Source organism: Marmota flaviventris, chromosome 12 (assembly GCF_047511675.1).
Source record: "Marmota flaviventris isolate mMarFla1 chromosome 12, mMarFla1.hap1, whole genome shotgun sequence".
Classification (NCBI taxonomy): Eukaryota; Metazoa; Chordata; class Mammalia; order Rodentia; family Sciuridae; genus Marmota; species Marmota flaviventris.
In genome coordinates, this window is record NC_092509.1 from 15351773 (window position 1) to 15366038 (window position 14266).

Genomic DNA, 14266 nt, shown 5'->3' on the forward strand with positions numbered 1-14266 from the left:
CTATGAACATTTGCATGAAGGTTTTTAGGTGTCAAAATCAATTGAGTATAATTGCTGGATTTTATGGTGAGGCTCTGTTTGTGTTTTCAGGAAACTTAAAAAAGCTGTTTTCCAAAGTGGTGGTACCATTTTGCATCTCCATTAACAGCAAATGAGAGTTCCTGTTGCCTTATGTTCTTTGCTTGAACATTTGATATTGTTAGTGTTTTGGAAGGTTAGAAATTCTACTAGGTGGGGTAATGATAGTGCCTTGTAGTTTTAAGTGAATTTCTCTGATGATAAATAATGTTGGGTATCATTTGATTTGCTGCTTTGCTGTCTGTATATCTTCTTTGGTGAGGTGTCTGTTCAGATTTTTGGTTATGTTTAATTTGGATTGTTTCCTTATTGGTGAATTTTAAGTATACTTTATGCTGTTCATGATCAAATATGTGTTTTGCATATTATTTTCTCCCTACCAGTGACTTGTCTCTTGGTTCTTTTAGCATTGTCTTTTTCAGAGCAGATATGTTTAATTTTAATAAAGCCTAATTTCTCAAAATATTTTTCATCAGTTTTATTTTTGGTGTCGTATCTAAAAACATATCACAAAACCCATGGTCAATGGGTTTTCTCTTCTAAACATTTTATAGTTGTGCATTTTACACTTAGGTCTATGATTAGCTTTGCTAAATTTTTGTGAAAATGATACAAACTGTGTCTAGATTGTTCTCTCTCTCTTGGTCATGGATATCCAATCAATTATACACTGTTGAAAATACTATTCCGTTATCCAGTAAGTTGCCTCTGTTCACATGTCAACAATTAATTTAGCATGTTTGATTCTATTTCATACTAGTCCATTTATTTATGCATTTTTTCTCTTAGTACTTTGGCAAAGAACTTGAGTTGATAACGAATAACAATAATGAGAACTGGAATCCTTGCTTAGTTTCCCAGGATACTTTACGGATTTATTTTTTTCTCCTATAATCTCACATAAAGCGTGCTCAGTGAAATTCCTATTCCAGCCATTGGGTAAACACTATATTTAGATATCCCACCAGTTCTCTTGGTGGTGCCCACTTTCCTCCCCATTATTTAAAGGCTATCTTTTGCATTATTTGTCAGGTCAGACATAATCACAAGAGCTTCCTGCATGTCCTTGTGTGGTAACTTCAACTTCTCTGTCATGTGTCTGTTTTTGCGGACTAATTTTCCTGATTATGGATCTTATTCTCTTTGTTTGTATGTTTAATATTTTTATTGAAATAAGAAACACTGAAAATTCCATCTTGCTGAGTACATTTTTGTTGTGTTCCTTTAGAGTATTTATCTTTCTCTGGCTAACAGTTAAGTTCCTGGTGGATTATTTTCATACTTTTGAGCCTTGATTTTAAGCTGTTTTATGGTAGATCTAGAATAATACTAACCTAAGGCTAAGTCAGTGCTATTTGTAAGGCATGGCCCATTCTGGTGACTCTACTGTAGGTCCCTTGTGTTCAACATATTTTCTTCACTGTGACTAGAAAGAATTTTAATTATTTTTGGCCCTCTTTGTGTATGGGAACTGTTAATGCTACATATTTCAAATAAATGTTCTATACTCAGAGACGATGTATGTAGAGACTGGTGGGCAGCCAATGTGCAGTGAGACAAAATTCTCTTCGGGAGACTGAAGAAGATTGTACAGAATAAAGAGTTTGGAATATATTTTTTTCCATTTCTTAACCCAATTTTCTTTTGGTTTTATTAATTGAAATGAGATCCAGAGCCATTAACAGTCAGCTATTTGTTATTTATTTTCATTTCAAAATTCAATGCCTTCTCTCCTTGCTAATCTATGGCTTTTTCTGCCAGATGTTTGCATTTTTCCAAAATGCATAATATGGTAATATATCTTCAAAATGATAACCAAACACTTTGAGGAATTTTGAAAATAAATGAGTATATACACAGACACACACACACGTACACTGTTTGGGACAGCTTTTTCTCACTGTGACCAAAAGACCTGACAAGACCAATGTAGAGAAAGAAAAGTTTTATTTTGTCTCATGGTTTCAGACAACTCAGAACAGATTGCCATCTCCATAGCTCAGGATGCAAGGTGAGGTAGAGTATCATGGCAGAAGGGCATGGCAGAAGTAAGCAGCTCAGGATATAGCAATCAGGAAGCAAAGAGAGAACTCCGCTTATAACAGGCCAAATATAAACCCTAAAGTCTTGCCCTTCGTGACCTATCTCCTCCAGTCACACCCTTCCTGCCCTCAGCATCCAGTTCATCCCTAACAGTGGATTAATCCAGTGATTGGGTTACAACTCTCATCATCTAACCATTTCACCTCAACAATGATTCTTGCATTGTCTCACACATGAGTTTTTAAGGGACACCTCATATCTAAACCATAGCACACACAAACATACATACACACAGACATATATCCATTTTAATCAAGGGGAGTGTAGATTACCATTTAAATGAAATGTGTTCTAAAGTTGGGAATAGTTTTGTAAGGAATGGCAAAATGAAACACATTGCACACCAAAGTCACAGCATGAGTAGGAGGAGGTGGATGAATGCAAAATGTCATAAGATAATTCTTAATTATGTGTGATTCTGATAACTATATAGCTAACAAAAACAAAAGTCATTTATTATTTTATTTAATAAAATTAATAAGGACTCAAAATGTGGCATTCTTTTCACACTGATTTTTTCTATATTCTTTTTAGTTATATAGGATAGTAGAATATATTTTGACATGTCTTACATATATGGAATATAACTCCCCATTCTTGTGGTTGTACATGAGGTGGAGTTACAGTGGTCATGTGTTCATATATGAACATAGGAAAGTTATGTCCAATTCATTCTACTGTCTTTCCTATTTCTATTCACCCTCCCTTCCCTGTATTCCCACCCCATCCAATCTGGTGAACCTCCACTCCTACCTCCCTAACCCCACCTATTGTGAGTCAGTATCCACATATCAGAGAGAATACTCAGCCTTTGAACTGGCTTATTTCACTTAGGACAATAGTCTCCAGTTCCATCCATTTATCTGCAAATATCATAATTATATTCTTCTTTATGGATGAGTAATATTCCATTGTATATATGTACCATATTTTCTTTATCCATCTGTTGAAGGGCACCTAGGCTGGTTCCGTAGTTTAGCTATTGTGAATTGAGCTGCTATAAATACTAATGTGGCTGCGTCATTGTAGTATGCTAATTTTAAGTCCTTTGGGTATAAACCAAGGAGTGGGTTAGCTGAATCCATTGGTGGTTCCATTCCAAGTGTTCTGAGGAATCTCCATAATGCTTTCCATAATGGTTGCACTGATTTGCAGTCCCATCAGCAATGCGAGTGTACCTTTTCCCCCACATCCTTGTCAATGTTACTTGTATTCTTGATAATTGCTATTCTGACTGGAGTAAGGTGAAATATCAGTTATACTAAATCTTGATTATGATCTCCAGTTCCCCAAAACATTATTTTGTCATTTCAGTAGCTCATGTTGTCTTATTTTCAATGATTTACTAATGTAAGCCTTACTTTTCTAAATTCTTGATGCTACACATCTCATCCTAGCTTGTATACTTGGTCTCCTCCCTCATCTTTTGGAATTGGTAGTATTGCTTGAGGATCTCTTTCCTCCCAATGCATTGCTAACAGCCAGGATGGACATTAAGGAATATTTGAGGAAGAGGTCATTTGACACATAGCTAAGCAAACTGAACTTCTAAGTTGAAATTTGGGGACAAGTTTCAGCTCATGATTCAGCATATGTTTCTCTTCTGTTGAAAGATATTGTTTTGCATACAGAATATGTATGTATGCATTTATAGATTTCATGCACATATGGTCATTTTCCCTTAGGGATATCAAACAGAAGTTCTTATTTTAGGAAAAAGCAACTTATACTATAAACATTTATTTGGTAAGAATAGTGTTTCGTTTTGCACGTTGACAGTAGTTAGGATATGTACACATGTTCAGGTTTGTATATTCACAGTCCAAAACAAAGAAGTCATAATAAGATTGTTACCATCCCTACTTTAGGACTTAATCTTTTTTAAATTTTTAATTTTTTTTCAATATTAAAAAATGCATGCATCTTCTTTTAATTGCCTGTGTTTGCTTGTCTAAATCAAGTTAACCTATTTAAATATTTAAAAATATTATAAATCTCAAGCCCTTAACTTGAATCTCAGATATGAAATGTTCCTGCCAATCACATCAAATGAAAAGACAGGTAGATATGTTAAATAAGAGGCAAAATCTATACTTCTAATTGCTGGGGTTGGCAAGGTATAAGTCATGGCAATTTGGAATCTCACAACCAAAAAGGCAGTTTAGATATGGTTGTGGTTCAGAATTTGTTATAATATCTTTATTTCTAATTATGTCTACTGTTGGTTGCTTAAAAGGAAGGAAAATAGATTAATTTTAAGTAAGTTATTTTTGTATGATGAGGGAGTGGATCTGAATATTATTGATGGAGCAATTACCAACATGAGTGTAGAAAGTTAATGAATTTCAACAAATGATGTGATCTCCAACTCTCGGCTCCAGTTTAGGTACTTATAAATCCCCAAGAAGTTGATGAATTGGAGTTCTACTATAACCAATATCAATAAGTTTCATGAAATCATTTAAAATCATTTGTTTATTTTTTATTTTACTTGAATAAAATTTTAAAAAAAACATTGCTTGGTTCTATTAATAACTAAGTTCCTTAAATTCATTTAGTTTTAGAAAATGACAGCTGATCTAATAAAACCCCACAATTCATGACATATGAGTGGTAGATGTTGTAGCCACTTTGGTCTGCTCTTATAGTTTGTATGTGGTTTTGTCTCTACACTGTAAGCAACTGGATAATTTATTGTTTACAATGGACCATATCTCAATTTTCACCTGGATACACCAGTAAAAGCATAAAATGCAAGTTGTAAAATATGCATCTAGACTGACAGAACATGTCACCCACGTAATGCCTGGTGGCATTAGCTCTCCCACATCAGCCGTCCTGAGGGGTTGAGTCACCATGATGCACAGGAATAAATGTAAAATTTATGATCTGCTAACATATGAATTATTCATTATTGCAGTTATAAGTTGCTCCCTTTTCCTTCACCATCTGAATTGATGAAATGAGAAGTCATTTATTTTCTAATTAGGATTCATTTTTTGTTTGTTTGTTTGGTGGTGTCCCATTGGCAAAGAGGATCAGTCTTCAGAATTATTAATATTATTTATAAGCAAAGAAACTGTGGGGTTGAGTTTTTATAAAAGGAGAGAGTCAGGGAAGTATCTCAAAATTATTTATCTAAAAACAACTTTGAAGAACTTACTTTCTACCCAGCAGATAACATTTCATTGGATTGCAAGAAATGACCTGATGCTCTGGTGCTCTGTTCTGTTTTGGAGCTAGTGTATGTGTATTTTTGAAAAGTATAAAGTACATAAGCATGACCTGGACTTGAAACCATAGCCCTGCCCTGGTGTCCATAGAGAAGTCCTAAGGTAGCTGGTCCTCAATAAGTTGAAAGACATACAAATGTGGAGGAGGATAGGAGCTGAAGGGCTACTTCACCTTGGCCATAAATCAGGCTTGTGGTTACCACTGTAGGCTGCCAGAAAAATTAAATTCACATTTAGCATAATCATCAGCTATGTTTACCTGGTGAGAAGAAATTAAGCAGCAGTTATTTGCCACAGGTTCTTATGTGTCAATGGCTCCCAAAGCTTCCCACAGTTTTTAATAAGCTCTATGTTGAGTGATCTGAATAATTCTGGAACAAGGCCAATAGCCACATACATTTTTCTGGGCAAAACTCTGCTGAGTAAATATGGTAAATGCTAATAGAAGACTGGAAATTTCATTATTCATCACTAAATGTCCCCCTGCAAATTATTTTAATTGGTGCTTAATTTTTAAAGTAGCCATCTATAATTGTTTGTTTTATAGGAATTTCATGTAACATTAATTCATTAAAGCACAGCCTTCCCAGCCCTCTTCTTCAGAAAGGCATCTCTTCGTCTCCACTGGAAACGGGCTGCACAGGGTCAGACTGCAATGTGTGGATTTGCTGGTGGGATAAACTGGTTATGTCATTTAATTTTGTTTTGTTGTGCTGTAGTTTCTTACTTTGATTTTTTTTTTCTTTTGAAGGATTGGAGTAGGTTACAAAAGGCATTTAAGCCCCAAGAATACAAAGAACATTTTTGAGTTCTGACAGTGAAAATCACAGGGCTACACATGTAAGCTTACTAGTTTAATAAAGTTATTCATATAAACAAAATATATCTTATACTAGGGATTTATTGATTACTGATAAAATAGGTTCTTTGGAAATCTAAAGTAATGAGCTATAACTGAGAGTTGAATGTTTGTAAATACAGGGGTCTAAATAAGCATTTGAACTGGGCATAGAGGGATATGTAGGGATAAAATACATAACTCTTGTAGAATTATGGCCTTTAAGTGTTTTGTTTAACAAATTGTTTACACTTTCCACATTTTTAATCTGAAAAACCATTTCAGTGATGATGATGAACATCATCTGAGATGATGAACAGAGGTATTACAGTAGTAATCTGACATATCTATATACTTATGATGAGAGTAATGTAATATTTGACTACTTTTTATTTGAACTAACCTTTGAGGCCTGCAGATTATAACAATACATCAACATTTTGATCAAAATTATTCCATAGCAAACACTGCCAATAGCTATGTTTTAATCCATTAGATTGTCAATACCACTATTAAAATATGCATATGTGCCTGTGTAGATAGATCAATAGATAAAATAGATAGTATCCACGTTCTATTTTGGCTTTGAGTCAGCACACGTCTGTAATCAAACTGCCAAAAATTAAATACACCATCTTTAAAACATTGTTTGGTTCAACATTCTGTCTGTGCACTACTAGGGTTTTAAAATGTTCTCTTTAAAATGACAAAAAAAAAGTAAAAGAAAAAAGTTTGGAGTTGGAAAACAACAATATTTGAAATCAGTAGCAGGCAATCGAGGGTATAAAGGAACCATAAGAAACAACACAGGTGCTGGGGGTTTGGCTCAGTGGTAGAGCACTTACCTGACATGCCTAAGGCCCTGGGTTCAATCCCCAATACAACAAAATAAAACCCCAAAGCAATAATAGAAGGTTGGGTTATGGTGTGTTTTTAGCTAAATGTGTTTCTAAGATCATAAACTCAGGCTTTGGCTAATAAGTTATGGGATGATTGATAGCTTTAGTTCTTCATTCTAGAAACACATACTAAGGACCTATTATGTGCTTATAGTCTCATGGAGTGACTCTAATGTCCCCATTAATACACACAGAGCATATTTCAATGGTAAGTAGTGACAATGTCAATAAGTGAGTTAGCACACCCCACTTCCAGCTGGGAAGCCACTTTCTCTCAGGAGGAAGACTTAAACGTTTTTTGAAATCTATTATTAATATGTTTTATTAAGTATTTAAATAAAGTTGTAAATAATGCAGATGGTTTTCTGATTTCCTGAAAGAAATCAATATTTCTGAAGATAAATCAAACCTTTTTGAGGACAATGGCTTTTTCCCAGTGGTAGTCAGTAAATAGTATTAGGGGAGTCTCATTATGTTTGTTGAATGAATGATTTAGTGTGTTTGTTGATAATTCAAATGCCCTGCTATTATCATGTAAAATTCATCCATTTTTATTTTATAGTAAGAATAAAAAATTTAGATTTTATAAGAATGCCCCCTTGTTTGTTAACAGCCTTGGAAACATAAAATGAAACTAAAAGGAAACAAAATTTTCATATAAAATTATATTCAAATTGGGCCAATAATACATGAAATTTATTATGACACATTAAGAAGTCCTTAGAACCTGGAGACAATGTTACAACTACAGAAGTTTATGCAAACGGCCTGGTGCATGTATATAATCCCAGCAGCTCAGAAGGCTGAGACAGGAGGATCTCAAGTTCAAAGCCAGCCTCAACAATTTAGTGAGGCCCCAAGGAACTCAGCAAAATCCTGTCTCTAGATAAAAATATTTAAAGAGGGCTGGAGATGTGGCTCAATGGTTAAGCACCACTGGGTTCAATGCCTGGTACCCCACCTCCCCCCCAAAAGTGTCCAGGTGAACTATAGCTTTGACATAATACATTGCTAGTATCAAACTACATGTCCTAGCTACCTAGATTTTTACAGCTTGCTTTTATATACTTAAACATAGACTAGAGCAAAAACACTATATCCAAATTGTGTATATTTCATCACTATTAGTTAATACAAAACAAGCTAAATATATTCAGAAGGAAATATTATTCTGCAACAAAATGCAAGATTAGAATGGACTAATTATTACTCCTTGCAAAGTTAGTTTTGATTCATCCTTGTTTACATTAATGAATTCATCATGGCAAAGAATTATATAATAATACATATGACTAAACAACTTATCTGTATTTCTATTTGTATTGCAATTTCTAATCGCTTATGAAACTCCAACTAGAAAGAAAAATGTTCTAAGAAGCTCTTTTATCTTAAATTGCTGATAACTTGAATTTTCAGTGTAAATATTAGTCATCCAATGATGTGCAAAACAGGAACATTCCAAGAGATCACAGCTCTCATCCTGTGTCTAACACTGCCTCAGCAGAAGCTTTTAAAAGTTAATATTCGTTCACTTGAGAAGAGTTCAGAGGCAGACTGTTTCAGGAAGAATCCCTGGGTATTCGTATTCATGGGTGACTTTTTGTGCAGTTGCTGTTCATGAGCTCATTTCGAAGCATTTCTAGTTCTCTAATGTTAAAGCTCCAATTCAGTGTCAAGTTGTTTTTATCATGTGTAAACATGAAGATTCTTTCAAATTTAAATGTTTATCATAAAAATGATTTAAAGATACCACATAATGCTCTACTGAGTTTTGAAAATTCATTTCATGATTTGATCAAATAATTTCAAAATAAGCAAATATGCCTTTAATTTCTTAACTATGGATTTCCAAAGTGCTGAGTACCATGCGCATGCTCAGGCTTCAAGCCCCATGAAGTACAGCTCTGAGCCAGGAAAAATATAAACTGAGACCACTCCAAGTAGAGATGCTCCACTTACAGGGGCATATTTTCCAACAAACCCTCCTAAATTGAAAGTATTGTGGAAGGAATCTGCATATTGTGCATCTCACCTGCTGATGATCCTAGCTTAACAAGGTAGCATTCTGCAGAGGTTTGATTGTCATTCTCAGGATCTCCTGGTTGCCTGGAAACTGGGGATGCCACTCTGTATCACAAGAACATCATGCTGCATTTCATTAGCTCAGGACAGGATCAAAATTCAAAGTACAATTTCTACTGAAATAATTTTCACACCATGGTTAAATTGAAAAATTGTAAGTCATCCATTTTTTTTAAACAAAGTTCCCTGTATAAGTCCACGACCTTCTATAGAGACAGATATATTCAAGGTCAAGGATGGTATTGGTGTACTTAAAAATTCTTGATGAATTTCTAAAAATGAATATTAATTATTTATAGAAAATCATATGTTGCTCAAAGAAATCAGGTAGTAAAGAGTGTGACACAACCTTCAGTGTAGTGAACAGTTGTTTTGTCAAATGAATAAATTTTTTCTGATACATCTCATCTTAAAACTAAGTTTCCAAATGATGGCTATGTAAAGATGGATACATGTATCTTACACAGAAGAGCCGGGAGATTCATGGTCTGGATGTCTGCATGTTACAGACACGGCGGCAAATGCCGTATCAGTCACTCTCTGGGATCCCAATGGAGTCAACTAATAATTCATCCAAAAGCTATGGTCAGGATGCTGCTATCTGTTGCTGTGTCCAGGGAACAAATTAGGCCTTCAAGGTTTGCTTTCTATTTTCTCTCTGATATTAGATAGCAACTCTTGATATATGGGAGAGGGAAATGCATTCTACCATTCTCCAGGGGGAATAAGAAATAAAATTTAACACTAGAAAAAAATTAAACTTTTTTATTACATTTAGGTCTGGCTGCATATTTACTGTTATTGAAATTCAGGTTGTTTATTGTGGTCTTCTGACTTTAAGGCAGATTTGCAAACATTTTCTGAACACCATCATTTGTGCAAATATTTAAATATTCCACAATACTTCCTTCAGTGGGCTTGGTGTTTGTTCTTTTTAGCTCATTTACAAGTAATCTCATCCTCTTGGCATCTGTTTATATTTTTATTCTAAGATCTATTTGTAAACAATCAGAACTCATCAAATTTTTAAAATCATGCTAAAATATCAAAATATTAGTATTAGATAAACCTGAGGAACACTACCTATTCAATTTGTTAAATTGGATGTACTCTGAGGTGAACTTTGGTCCAAGGATTTGGGAAAGACACCTCAGAAAAACAGATTAGAAATGAGCCTTATCAGTTCAAAACTTCCACAACTTTGATTTTCATAGTGACATAGAAACTATGTGATCTAAGACATAGATCTTCAATGCCGGTGCAAAAATGAGAGCATTGGTTGAAATTACTTCCATTATTTAAAGTTTTGGATTCATCTCATCCCATTCTTATTACAAGAATAAAATCTGAAAATGTTTAAGAGAATCTTTTAAAATATAAAACATTCTTTTTTCTTAATAAAACACTTTGTCTTAAGACAAAATGAAGTCAAAGGCTAGGTAAAATCCATAAGAAATAACAAAAAGAAAAAAATACCAAGAAACAGTTGTACTCAAATTGTGTTTATAGAAGTAGAAAATATGTCCAATTTCAACTACCCAGCATAACAACTGTTCTTTTACAATTACTGAGCATTACGTACATGTATAAGATTTCATTTAAAAAATGTAATTCTAAGTCCCCATTTTTACATTTTCTAAATGGAGTAACCAAGTATTTAAGAAGCTTATTGTGCATGGGAAACCAGCTCCTTTCCAAATCCCGAGCTTTGATTTGTGCACAATAGTAACCAAGACAAGCAAAAGCAACACCTTGCATATGTTAATTTCAAAAACTGAAATTCATAGTTTTGTATGGAGATATTTTAGGAAGGTAGTTTCCTTTCCCATCTGAGCTCAGATATGTAAGTTTACCAAATATGCTGAAATTGTTAATCCCATAAATTGGGGTTTTATTAATTAAGAACCCATAATCCCTCAAACTAGTCTAATAGATCTACTTGCATGCTTTCAAAAGAGAGGGGATGTAACAATATATATAAACCATAGATTAAGAGCATTATCATATAATGGAACACATCATTTCCAAGTGCTGGAGAGGAATTTGTTTTATTGTGATATAAAGGAAAGCCTATTAGATACATAGTTCAATATTTTAATTTTAAACTTAGCATACTTTTTTGCGGGGGAGGGTACCAGGGATCAAACTCAGGGGCACTTGACCACTGAGCCACATCCTCAGCCCCATTTTTTTGTATCTTAATTAGAGACAGGGGCCCAGCCACTTACTTAGCACCTTGGTTTTGCTGAGGCTGGCTTTGAACTCATGGTCCTCCTGCCTCAACCTCCTAATCTGCTGGGATTACAGACATGCACCACCATGCTCGGCAAAGCACACATGTTTTTAATAATCAAGAGAAAAGGTAGGCTTAGTTCAAGATGGTTTACCTACACACAAACATGTAGATATTATACCATAAAGTCAAAGGAAAACCCCACTGTTTTCTTAAGGAGGAGCATATGATTAAGAATTTAGCACATATTACCCAAAGACCTGCTTGTGCTCGGCTCTGTTCCCTCTTGTTGTATGAGTCATACAATGCACTAGATAGACATGATGTTCCCCCTCTCCAGACTTATTGGCACAGATTTTCACATGTGAGTGAACCCCTGACCTAAGCACCAAGAAAAAATAAATTAGCAAATGCATTATTTTCTCAAGAGAGTTAGACAAAACCTAGACACAATGAAAAAGAAAGATTAAAGATAACTCAAGACATTTCTTACAAGAATAAAACATTAACTATTTTAAAGACATGGCGAAAAGTTTGGAAGGCGTTATTAGAAGTTGTCAAGAGTTAAATTAGCCATTCCTGAAATTAACTGTGATGGACACACAAATCCAAAGATCTGTCCAGGATGTGCTCAGGAAGGGCATTAGCATCACCTGGAGTTAGAGGCCTAACTGCTGTTGACAATCTGTCCACCTCCTCTTGCTTGAGAGTGCCTCTGTTATTCACTTAGGCTTAAGAGCCTCATTGAGATAAGCATTCTTTCTTAAATATACTTTAGCATTTTCATCTATTTGGCAAAAATCTAACCAAGCACGATTTCATGCTGAATGTGAGTTCTGGCCATGTTCAGAACTAGGAAGGTAAGAGAGTTTGAACATTACACTAAAATTGATTTGAATGGGAGTGACTGATCAAAACATAATTAAATTAATTGAGTTATTGATTATTTGCAAAAAATAAAAAAAAACTTCCATAGTGAATGTACTAAAATCATTTCAAACCTTGAGAATTTTACTTTTATAGCACGTATGTTAGAATTAGCTTAGGGAAAGGAACCAGATGCTAAATCTTCATATTACTTGAAGGAATCACCTTTTATATCCTTTCCAGAAAATAATCATTGAAACTATTCTCAGCAAAACCACTAAAAATGATGAAATGGAATTTTTCATTCTTGACTAGAAATACAGATATTTTCCAGATGATAATTTCATAGGTCCTGAGGCTGCTGAACTGTTTTCATTAGCAGCTTGTCTCCATACATGTGACTGCAGAGAAGTTTTAGCAAGAAGGCTCTTCTGGGTTTCCAACATTTCCATACTTGCCACACTGCCTGCTCATTTCCTCTACAGAATCCTATGGGGGAAGAAGTGTGGAGGAAAGAGATAATTTGAAAGTATTGTAAGTGGTACAATGGAAATAAATTCAGCTGGAATCAGTTCAGCTCAGTCCTAATCAGGCTGCATGGGGTGTTCCCTGGGTGACAGCAAAGATTGCCCAGGGAGTAAGCCTCATTACAGAGCTGTAGGGAAAAGCACTGTGACAAAGCTGCGCAGAAATATTTATTGGTCAAGGGAAGCAACTTATCTTTATTAAATTCAAGCAAAAAATCAGTTTTGCTCTTGCAAAGAAACAAGCATTCCATTGCCTACTTGCTGTATGGTTAGTTGAACATCTAGCATTAGTTTCGCATTAGTTGATCAGAGATCATTTTTTTTTTCTCTAGATAACAGCGCTGACATTACTAGAAAATGCCTGATAGTGCCAATGACCAGGGGACCGAGTGGCAGGAAGTTATTTAATGACCTGGGTAGTTGTATTGCTGGCAGGCGTGTGTGATCACATGTGTCAGCATGTAGAGAGGGTGCTGCTTAGTGACACTGTGTATCTAGAAAAGTCATTTCGGAGAGTGGGGCATAGAAATAGGGAGTATGGGAGATAAGAACAAGCCATCACCCATTTATTTAGGCTTCTCCTCAATGCAAATATATCTTGGTCTTAATTTACAGTTACTTCCCTGACCCTTCTCTAAAGGTAGTGTTTTACTTGCTCTGGGGTCAGTCCCCTAGTCCCCTCCAAGGGCAAGCCCTTACCTCAAACCCCCCGCAAATCCCCGCCTCTTAGAGTTTCTACTACCTCCCAGAGAGCACCTCGCTGGGGATTAAGCCCTCAATACCTGGGCTTTTGGAGGATGTTTGAGATCCAAACTGTAGCAACAACTAAAAGTTGAGATGGGGTGTCATTTTGCGGGGAAGGAAAACATTAGCAGTGTTAATAATCGACAATAGCCTGGCAAAATTCAAGGAGCAGAAAGAAACCTAGAGTGGTAATGAGTGGCACCCTGCGAGGGCTTAGTGAGAGGGGTCATGAGGTTGCACCAGCCTTCTGGGCTGGAAATGCATCTCCATTCCAGGGAAGCTTTAATCTGGGAAGCATCGTGGTCTTATGCACGGTTTTTACACCTTAGTCTTGCTTCTGAGGGAAAATGGCCTAACACATTCATGAAAGTAGGACACTCACTGAAAGAAGGGCCTGGGATAAGTCCTGGAAGAGTAGCATGAGAGCAGAGTTGGCAGGAGAACCAGAAAGAGCAGGGAGAAGATGAGGGGGTAAAAAATCAAGAATATTCTGGGGATGGCATGTTCCCTGGTAACGTGCTGAGGTCACAAGACATGAAGACAAACATCCCCACCAGAAAGGCACTATCATGTGAATATTGGCTTTGAAAGAGTTGAAGGTGTGGGACTGTTGTCCCCATGGGCTGGGGTCCTCCCACCAGTGGCTCAGCATGTGATCCCAC